Consider the following 11,390-nt stretch of genomic DNA (forward strand, 5'->3'; position numbering starts at 1 on the left):
AGTAATTGTCTTGGGTCCACTGGCTCTTTGCCTGCAGAAATGAGGACTTATAGGATATATGAGCATACGAGTAGCTGACAGCTATCACATGCTTTGGTAGAAGTGGGTTAAGGGTGCAACGGTTCTCATCTCTCCATCCTACTGCTGTCCTGGAGCCTGGCAACGTTGCATCGGACAGCAACATTCTCAGATGGGACAGAGGGGTTGGTTACTTTTCTGTAACAGATGGAAAAATTAGGGGGTTTTTTTGAAAACCAAGAATATTAACCCTCTATGGACAAGGCAGGAGATCTGAGGACTAAAAGATATTAATAAATGTAAAGGATGTTGATACAGGAAGATACTTCACTTCATGTTGATGGAGGAAACAGGCTGTGGTTTAGTACACTGACACTGATTTATTCCTTACCTCATTTCACTGACACGTGTATAATTACACAAATTGCCCTTGCAGGCAGAGAAGAGATTTCTCACTGTCAGGGCTGAACAGATTGGCTCAATCACTGTCAATGAAATTGTTTCATTAATGTAATGATGTGAGAATTTTTCACAACCTACTGCTAACTCAATAGCTACAAGTTAGGACCAGGAGTGCTGTTAAGTGGGTAGTCTGTGCTTCCCTTACATGATTCTGTCACCCTCTAGTGACTGAAATCTTTGAGATGGTATAGACTAACGGCTCAGTCTTTTACGGTAAACATAAAGCCTTGTTCTTTAAATTAAAAGATCCAAGGTTAAATCCCTGCTACAAAAAAAAAACCTGCTGCACAGAGACATAGGAAATGTTACATGTATTAAAAGAATAGCAGACCTCTTCCAGCGTAAGTAAATAATGTGGTTGTCAGGTGCCTTGTATTCACAGTTCCCAAGGGATTCAAGTGTCCTATTGCTCAAATTACCTGGAATTGAACAGGGAAATCTATCACGGGGAAAAAAATTTTGCATGGGTAGATGGACATGTTGCTTTAACATGTCCTTGGTGTGCTTTTCTCAGCCCCCTGCATACATAACAAGCACAAATCATTTAAGCACCATGTTCTTCCTTTGTCCAGTTGTATAACACGGAAAAGGCTACACACCTTGAGCACCGAGCGAGCTGCTTGTGGGGAACAAGCGGGTCTATGTAACTTCCTTACCTCTTTCCAAATGACCGTGTACAGGCTTTGATTTTTAGGAACGTAGCTGCTTTTAAATTCTATATTCATAACCCGTTCCTTGAATAAGTCATCCCTGGCAATTGGCTGGTCACAACCCATTTACTGCAGCCGTTGCGTTAAGGCCTTGCTATTCATATCACATGCTTCAGCTCAGAGATCTTCATGGATTGTTTCTGTTGCCTGGATGACCCATGTCCTCATGATGATATTAGCACAATGTAGAAATACATTCTATATTTAACACTCTCTCTCTCTTTTTCCTTTTTACTGTCTTTCTTGGCAAAACACTTTTGTGCAAATATGTTTGGAAAGCAAATAAAAGCTACTACCAGTGCCATCCAGCATACCGGCATTTTTCTCTGTCAGTTGTTGCTAATGTATTAATTTTCTTTAGCATTCATGTTGCACACACTACTAGCCTTCCAAAAGCAGCGCACGCTTAGCTACCACAGACTGAGACAGAGGTGGTAGGCATACACAGGGAAAAAAATCGCTAAAACTAATAAGGCCAATAGAGTAGGGGATACATTTGGAACCTGGGGACGCACCCTTGCAAAAGAGAGGGGTCATCAGAGGTGTTTAATGCCTTGAGATGAACAGGAATTAGGCACCTCATATGCCGAGGTGCTCTTCAAAATCCCTGAGATGCTGATCTATCTCTTTAAAAGCCTCCATCTCTCTGTTGCCAGTTAAGTGTCTAAACAGAAAACAGACTTAAATGGACATAAAACGGACTTTAAGCACACAGTGCACCTGGTTGGTCCCCTTGGCTGTTTTGGAATGCTGCTCCTCCTGGGGAAGGAGATCTGGTTTCCGCTCTATGGCTCCCGCCTGTCATCCCCTCCCCTTGGAGAGAAAATGCTCTTCCCACAGCAGTGCCCCTCCAGCTACTTGGTGCCTCCACCATGAAGTAGATCTGAATATTTAAAACAGAGCTGTTTGCAAAATCAGGCTTGAAGCGTGGCTGTACAATCAGATGAATCAACACAAGTGAAGGAGTGTTATGGAAATGGCAATAACTGTGAAACGGGGAACAGGGGAATCTCTGAAAATATATTTGCCACAGAAGGAAAAGAAATGTGCAACCAGAGTGCTACAGTCTTAGAGGTGCTTTGCACCCATCAAGTTGAGCTTTTTTGAAATAAATGTCGTCTTATATTTATAAAGCACCTTTCATCCAGAGAACAGAAAATGCAAGGAATTACGATTAAATCTTATATTGCAATGCCAAGGCATTCCTAGATTGTACTGAATTACTTTCACATTTCAGTAATTTATTGAAGAAGTTAATTCTTGAGGATTTTACTGTCAAGCAGCCAACAGGACTCATAATTAATCTACGGTTCCCTTGATGCCAAAGCAGCCAGGGGAATGGGGGTGTTACGTATACTTTTCCTCTTGGTTTACGGTAAATAATGTAGCTCACATCCTTGTAAGCACTTAGACAGATCTGGCCGAGTAATGTAATAGTCTGGAAAGCCAACAAGGAAAGGTCTGACTACAAAGGTGCCACAGCTTTGCTCTATCAGAAAAGAGAGCACAAAATTGTTCAAAAAACCCTACGAATCACTAAAATAGAAACAGTGAAGTTTGCCCATGGTCTCTTGGCTCCAGTGAGCGTCCTATGATGCCAAAGACTTGTCATCAGAACCACCAACAGAACATGGGAAGAGCACGCTGCTCCGCTGCTCTTGCTGCTGCTCAAACTCCCGCTCTTTGTGTCACTAACTTCTCCTGGGAATTTCTACAGATAAGAAATGCCTTCATGCTGCTGACACAGAGCTCGTGAAAGTAAAATAAAATACCTATTGGTGATATCCAGAGTAGATTTCCTCCACATGAGAAATTACATGCTAGTGGGTGTTCTCTTTAAGAATCACAACTGAATGTGGTTACATCATTCAAAAAGGGATTAGTAAATATTTTCAGTTCTCTGCTGTTCATGGAGTCACGGGAACCAGTGCCTGAAAGTGCTGGGACAACTGCTAGATCGTTTATTTTCCTTGCTCCTTTATGCTTTGCTTTTTGTAAGAATATTTGCACAACCCCCAGCTGAGGTGGACTTTGACACCAAAGTTTATTTTTCCAGTTTCGTCGTTTGTCACTGATGCCTTGATTTAGTTCTTATTCTACAACAGTATAATTATCAAAACTCCACTGCAGTCAATGAATTTCCATCAATGCAAGGCCGGTAGAACCGAGCTCAGAACTGTGTTTTAAGGACCTCACATAGCAGTCGCTGAAGTCAATGGGAAAAGATGTTTGTTAGCTTTGGCATGTTTCAGGTCAGACTCGAAAAAAGCAAATTAGGCCTGCCTAGAAGGGGGCTTGGAGGTGGCTAGAGAAGCAATACGCTGCAGTCTGAGGCAGAACAAAATGGGAAATTAGATAAGAACGGATGAGCAACCTTTGTTTGAAGGAGGAGGGAAAAAAGAGTTGACTATTTTTCTGTCTATCTGAATGTACTCCGTCTCTCCATGCAGCTCTTCCACTTCTTATATTAAAACCTTTTAAGACGCTGTACAATGAAGAGGGCCTGGTTCTCATGCTGACAGAATTAAAGAACCGTAAAGTCCATTTATGTTTACTTAAACCTCTTCCTACTAAACAGACTTTGGTGTAACACAAATAACTCTTCCATAGCTCGCTCTTCTGCTCTTTCAAAGAAAGGTCTGTTCCATTCTTTCACCTCATACAATCCCCAGCAGCAGACTCCTAACTCTCTTTCATTCAAAGCTCTTCTGCTCAGGGGCTTGAGAGAAACAGAGTGCGAGGAACTTTGAGAACAGTTTACAACTTAGATATATTAATAGGACATGCTGTGATGTAGATTGTGAAATATTAGAGACTAAAATAGCTCCTATGATTATCTTTTCTGATGCCTTGAAGTTACTTTACCATAAACATATGCCTTCTCAAATACTATTGGAATACATTACTGCCGGCTCTCTCTTACTGTCTGTAAAGTTTGCATTTTTTGCAGAGAGAAGAGCTTCCATTTTTTTTCCTTTACAACTGGAAGAATTTCTCAACATCGTTTAATTTAAGTCTGTAGATAAATCATTCGATTTTCAAGTTCAGTCTTCCTCCATTTAGCCGTGACTCTTAAATGATGACAGAAATCTCTTAGACTCATGCCAAAGTGCAGAGGTAGAAGAATGAAGTGAGATAACCAACTAGTTTTGAACCTCCTAATGGATTTCTCAAGCCTTCATATTCATCTAGTTGACAATTTCTTCTAAATAACAAGAAGAATTTCCCTGCCAGTTTTCTCTATGAGGCAGTGCATTTTCCAGACACTGCAGTTCCCAAAGATCAACAGGAATAACCGCAAATTAATTGGTTCTGTTATTGTTCTTGAAACGGGCTTCCTACATCTTTCTAGAATAGGACAAGCTGTAGGATGTCTCGGAGAAGATGATTAAAGCATCTTCATATGTTTACATTTAGACTTGCCAAATAATTTGTAGAAGGGAAGAAACGTTGCATATGCCCTGGGAGGCATGGAACAGTTAATTTACATATTCTTAAAGAGCTGTTTAGGGATACAGATGGAAATGGTTAAGTGAGTTACATCAATCGTTTTCCCCACATTTACAGATACTGTTAACAACATATAGAAAAAAGAGGGCGCAACTCCTGCTACCGCAGGCTGTCCAGAAGACTGGGCAATGTAACGGGAATGTGCGTTAACTTCTCTCTTCTTCTGTCGTGTCTGGTTTAGATGGCAGTCTCACCAGAGCAAGGTCCTTCTTGTTTGTGTTTAAAATATCTAATGCAGAGACAGTACATCTCAAATAACGGTGTATTGCAAATCTCTGTTGGTCACCGTCCTGTCAAGACTGGCTCTCTCTCTGCACGGTGTCTTTCTGTACTTCATCTCGTACTGCAAGACGACCATAGCCTCTCTGGCCACGCTCTGGAAGGGTGAGTACTGCTTATTTTACAACTGCATGCTTGTGGGGCCACGTAACCCCTATGAAGACAGCAAAATAAGGGGGCAAGCTTTGTACGAGGCTTTGAATATTTAGCACCAAAAGGCAGCTTACCCGGATTTAACTAGAACAACATATATTGTAATAAGGGACAGTTAACCTGGATACAACGCGTCCCATCTGTATCCCACTCTAATTACAGCAGATGTCTCTTTGCCTCCAAAGAAAACCTCTTTGTTGGTTTTGCGTGCTCTTAGGGTGACAGCGTTTGTTCTGTGAAAGCTCGGAGGATATGACTCATTTGGTCTCTACAGCTTGTGGCTCCGCTAGTTTATTAGAATCTAACCCTCCCAGGTCACACTTCTAATCTAGCACAGCCAGCTGTTCACAGCGTGGTATTAGCCGATCAATACTGAGTGACCCAGGAGAGCTGTGGGCATTCAGTACTTTACACAGTGGTTGGAAGCGTCTGCTGGTCCCATACGAACCGTCGTGAAAGCTCTTTCTATAAATAATGTAGGCGAGCATTGTTACGTCTCATTGTTAGCAGCCCCAAAATAAATGAACGGTTCCATCTGGGTTTTAGCGTCTTCTCATACAATCAGAAGAGCTGGGAGGTCCCAGGGTACCCCAGAGGATCCTGAGGAACAACAGACTGCAGACATTAAAATGGGGCACTGGGGGGGAAGTTGAATTTCCTTCCTGCTTTGCTGCAGAAGGCCTGCGGTTGCACACAGGGTTTTGAACAATTTCCCCGCCATCGGAAAGCTACCTGTTTCACAACTCGACCATCATTTCTGTTACTGATGGCTGATAATCCCTCCTTAAGCCCGCAGTTTCACTGACGTCTTACACTGCCCCACGTTTACTAGACTATAACAAATCACCGATGTATGTACTGGTTCTCAAGTTTGTAAGAGGAATTCATTGCGGGATCAAGGCATGCATTACTACTGTTTTTAAATGAGATTAAAATGTGATGCTTAGATCAATGTTTTTCAGTAAATGAAATCAAACTTGTCATTTTTATTTGCATTCTGTAGGAATGAGTGTACGTGTAGCTTGTCATTAAGTAAATTACCCACAAAAGAGGTTTTTTACACTTACAATTTGAACTGACCACTAATGTAGAACTAGTTATAGTTGCCTCACTGGTTTGCTTTAACTTCAAAGGAGAAGTCTGCATACACACACCAACGGAGGACAATTACTCAAATGCAATCACAAGTCCTAAGAACAAAACAAAAGCTCATCTGAGTGCAAGCAGCAATTAAATGGAAGAGAATATCATTACATTTTTCAGAAATATTAACAAACTTCCGTTAAAGGTCAAATCATTTACTAAAGACTTCTTACATGATTCAATTTGAAAGAATTTCAGTGTTCGCTTTATGGTCTTTACTTTCAACCTTTCACCGAGTGCAAATAATTGCACTAGGCTGAACAATTTACATCTGCTTTCAGATACGCTTACTTTCCAGTTACTAAGAAATAGTGCAGCACTGTATGAAACCGAACGGCATTTCGAAACATTTTTTTATTTAACTAACTATATTATTTGGTAAAGCATCTTTTTACTGGAAACTAAGTGTATAACTTATTCACATATGCCAGATTGATAGCGAGGACTGGAAATTCACACAGGGGTGTTGTAAAGATGCTACGACAGGAGCTAAAAACTTTCTGAATACTTTCCATGAGCGTAGTCAGGGATAGAAGAGCTGTCTTTATTACAAGTGGAGACTGGAACTACTCGTGGAGTCGGATAGGCTAAGAAATAGCTCATTTTTACTAGGTGAACACCACTGGTCTGACACCATCACCCCGGCTCTGCCCCGTGACACGCAGTAGATACACTTTAGGCGTAAGCTTGGTAAAACGCGCAAGTATCTGCCAGTTTTGACTTCAGTTTGAATGTGGCTGGAGGAATTGTACGATCTGCTGTCTCAAATTATTGAAGCAAAAGTTTGGAAAGCACAGAAGAAAATACTAGTTGGTTTCCTACAGTATCTCAAGTTTTCTTGCTAGGGAATCAGAATCAAATTGAATGCCAGTCATTAACAAAAGCTGTACTCTTTTATCTGATGCTGCAGGCAAGACCATTATATCCAACTAATTAGCTGAAAGAAGACGAGGCCAACAAACTTTCTTAAGCAGTTGGCACTGATGTTGCAAACTAGCTCAACAGAGTTAGCAAAACAAGACGACATCCAGCTATCCTTTTCAATAATCTTTGTGTTACTGGAAGCTCTTTTGCTAGCACAATAAACAAGAGCAGCAGTGCCTCTTCCTACTCAGATAATGGATACAAATTTAAAAAATCATTTCACGGTGGCTGAACAGCCAACTTATTTGTAGCTGTGCTATCATAAAGACATTGTAAGCTGTGAATTGAAATGGGGAGAGAAACAAATGAAAGTTTGGGCAGCTTGTGCTTCTGTATTTGTTGCTTCTTCCACAGTTTTTTGCATGAATTTGGGAGCACCCTGCAACGAATGTGCAGATTTCTGTTTCAGTGGCCAATAAATACTTACCTCGATAAAGGGCAAAGTTAATGCAGTGTGTTTCAGGTTGGTTTCTGACAGGCTTAACCTTTCGGGGGTATAATTCTGTCAGCCTCTCTCTTCATCCACCTCTCTTTGAAACTCAGGGAGAGTGATTTTGCTAAGAGTGGGTACTTTGGGTTTCAGAAATAATCCTGACCCTAACTCCAACCATTTTGCAGACACAACTATACTTAAAGCTTGCCTTAAGGTAGAATTAAATAGTGGATTCTGGCTTGTGCATCCTTTGACCTCTTCCTTTATAACAATGCTTTTTTCCACAGATATGAGAATTAGATACTCAAATCCTACTTAACAAGAACCTCTGAGTCAGCTGTTGGCTGCTTATCACTGCCTAGGGAAATATTTTAATCAACATTAAATCTGGTGGTTTTGAAACCACCTTGTCTTAGCACTGCAATGAATTCACTTCACTGAATGGGTTTAATTATTAAAGCCCAGAGGGAGAACTGTTCAGGGTTTTGAATAGCTATCCAACAGTAATATCTTTGTTTCTAAGCTAATAGGGCAACAAAGGGAAAAATATAATAGACTAAATTCATTTCAATCTGTTACGTTTTGCGGCTGCATACAAACAACCACCTTTGGGATCCAGGTATAAGAATCTGAATTGTTATTTATTACTTGTCTGCCTGTTAGCCTCGGTGTCTCCGTACTTTTGTGCTTTATCTAATATCTTCCTTCTTGCTTGGCTGCTTGAGGTTCTTCGCTGAGGTTTACTTTAGGCTGGAATTTGGGAGTGGCAACAAAAATGGGGTAATTTATTCTGGAGGGCTAAAACACAAAAGGCGTGTGCCTAATACAAGGCAATGTAAAGCTCATGAGATTGTGGGACACACTTAGTTAATATTGTCTTCTGGCCTTTGTAAATCAAATACAACCCAGCTACAATCTATTCTGCCAAAATAGGTGGCGTAGTTTAATATATATTATTAAAATATTTTGAGGTTGTCCAACCTCAAACCTTTGATTATTAAACCTTGATAATCTTGAGTTTATCAAAATCGTTCTATGTAGAGAAATACCAGCTGTCTCATACTTAAGTGCCACCAGCTCTGCTCCTACTGACGGTTATTAGCACAGGCTATCACAGGTACTGGCATTTGGGATAATGGGAAGATTGGGGCCATGCCATGGCAGGAAGAGACTGGAAGCAAGGCTATAAAACACCGTGGCTGTGACAACCTCAGTGAAGGAGCGTAGAGGGCTGGGATGGCTGCGTTTTAGCCATTAGTCCAAACTTAGCCACTGTAGCCTTCTACCAGAGCCTTGGGGTTTATGCTGATAAACGAAATTAGTTTCATCCCTATCTGATAGAAAAAAAGGCCTTAATGATACAGAAGGCCTTAGGCCTGTCTTATAAATATGAGCTATTTCATGTGATTTGAGATTTTAGTTACATATGTAACATAATGTGCCTTCTAGCCATAAAACCATTTCGCCTTGATTAGCAGAATTAACTTAGAGAACGGAGGAGTCTGAGGCTTACGATCTAATTACGAGATCACAGATTCATGTCACCTCCTGAAGTCACTCGGGCTAGAAGCAGTCACCAAAGGATTCCTTCACAGGCAATGGAGAGTTGGCTGCTTCCAGAGACATCCCCCCAAATCTGGAGATGGCTCTGTGGCCCCATTCCCTGCAGAAGGAGTCCAGGGTGACAGTGCTTCTAACTCAGGCAGCTGAGGCTGGAGAGGTCACCCGGAGGTGCTGGAGTCCTTCATGCCTGTAGACACGTACAGGGTATGGAACCTTTACTGGCCCATGAGCAGCAGAGGAGGATTTCTGCTGTCGCAACAGCATCAAGGCAACGCAACCTCTTTGTTTTAAAACACAGTAGGAAATACCTTGTGTTTAGGTAAGTGGGCATGGTACTCTGCCAAGATAAGACTGATGTGTCATCATTTGTTCGGCTGATAGAGGCTGATGAATTGTAACAGTGCCACATCAACCAGAAATACTTATAAAGACGCAGTTGCCTGAAAAACAACGTCATGCTTTTGTTGTTAGTGGAATGTAACTCATTAATGTGTATATCGTGCACCCATGAGTCAATGCCGAGTAGAGCTATTAAGATCTAAATATATTTTACTATGAATAGTGGAAGACTGACCCGCACTGCTCCCTCCATTACAGCAATAGTTTCATATCCTATTCTGGTGGTATATTACCATTTTATATGTTGACAGCAGCAGGTCTGTGAGTGAGGGATTGAGTTGAGTGGCCATAACTTCTAGTCTTCTCCAGAGCTAGTAATGAGCTCATTAATATAGTGACATGACAGACAAAAGACCCAAGGTGAAAACCTAAAAATCAATGAGTGTTGATTTGTTTTAATCAAATAGTTTTCCTTGAATTTATTAGTTTCTAGTACTGCTGAGCAAGCAAAATTATAATTTACAGTAACCGATTGCAAATGGTGACTGGATGACAAAATTCAGGAAGAAAATATTCCAGCCCACCACAACCAAGCAGGCAGAAAGGCTGAGATCAGATCCTCAGTACCGTGCCATGAAAGATTTTTATTCAAATAGAAAACCTACGCTGCAGCACATTGGGTAACGGTGATCTTTGAAGCCGTATTTTTCTGGTCATTGTGACATCTGGACCTTATAACATTATAAGACAAAGAAGAGGAAGAAGGTGATACACCGCTTGGTCCTTTCTTGCCTGGATTATGAGAGCTTTGTACTATTTATACATTTCAGGGGATCAGCAAATGTGTTCCCAGTTTATCTGGTTCTGTTATGTAGTGGGGGCAGTGTTAAGGGCAGGCACGCAGGTTTTAAAGAACAATTCAAATTCAGTTTCAACAGCCATAAAACCTCAAATGTGAGAACGGGGACTTGCGAAAGCTTCTCCTCCCCTTAAAATATCATTTGCTCTCCTCTCCTGGTGGTTCTCTCCCCAGAATCCCATCTCCTTGAGATGGTTTCTATGTCCTGTAATTGCACAATATCGGCAGTACTGGCAACTCCGGGTCACAGAAATATAGCTTTGCCTTTTAAAAGAGGGATTGGTCAAGTCAGCATTAACCTTTGCGGATGTTGTGCTATTTTTCTTACTCACAGATAAAGATCTAATAACCATTTAAAAAAATAATTGATCTGTGGCCTTTGAAGAGGAGGCCTGGTGAGAGAATTAGGTTAAAATAGAACAAAAATGTTTCCATCTTTCCCATGCTCTAACTGCGGTCATAAGAGATCCCCTCAGTCAGGAAGCTGTTGGTTTTGCTTAATTATCTTCCCACAGAGTGGGAGAGACAATGTAAGCTGTAGGACCTTCAATTTGTTGATAAAAATTAGAGTTGTTCACTTTTTGGCTGTATCTTTGTCTATTGATTATAAAGGCTACCAAAGTAACCAGGTGGGAGATAAGCACGTGCGTTGCAGAGATAGGTGCAATGACTTAGGTGAATATACTAATTTACTTGCCTGGGACAGAATAACTAAAAAGTGGCGCTTCTTACCTTTTGTTGAACCAAACCTTTTCCTGTGGATTTGCTGCCTTAATGTGTTAGCACTTGGAAGCAGCACAGGAAACCAAATAATTTGCAGTTCATTAATAACTTTAAGTACATTCTGTTGTGCGTCTGCTTTCTTTCATGGCCTCCTCAACACCAGCTCGATTCTGCTGTGAGAGAAGATCACATTTCTCCCGAGTGATTTCCAAGCCTCTAGAGCTTTGATACTGGAGGTCCTCAAATAAGTCCCCTTACTGAGGGAAATGGCAGA

At 41.1% G+C, this 11,390-nt stretch overlaps 1 long non-coding RNA gene across 1 annotated transcript; it reads left to right on the forward strand.

Moving 5' to 3' along the window:
* Positions 1–4,705: 4,705 nt before the first annotated feature.
* On the forward strand, positions 4,706–7,346 carry LOC142420203 (uncharacterized). The gene is made up of 3 exons (XR_012778713.1): positions 4,706–4,722; positions 4,882–5,084; positions 7,186–7,346. It is a non-coding gene; the product is annotated as an uncharacterized LOC142420203 (long non-coding RNA).
* The last annotated feature ends 4,044 nt before the right edge of the window (positions 7,347–11,390 follow it).

Source organism: Mycteria americana, chromosome 23, assembly GCF_035582795.1.
Source record: "Mycteria americana isolate JAX WOST 10 ecotype Jacksonville Zoo and Gardens chromosome 23, USCA_MyAme_1.0, whole genome shotgun sequence".
In the NCBI taxonomy this organism is placed as follows: domain Eukaryota; kingdom Metazoa; phylum Chordata; class Aves; order Ciconiiformes; family Ciconiidae; genus Mycteria; species Mycteria americana.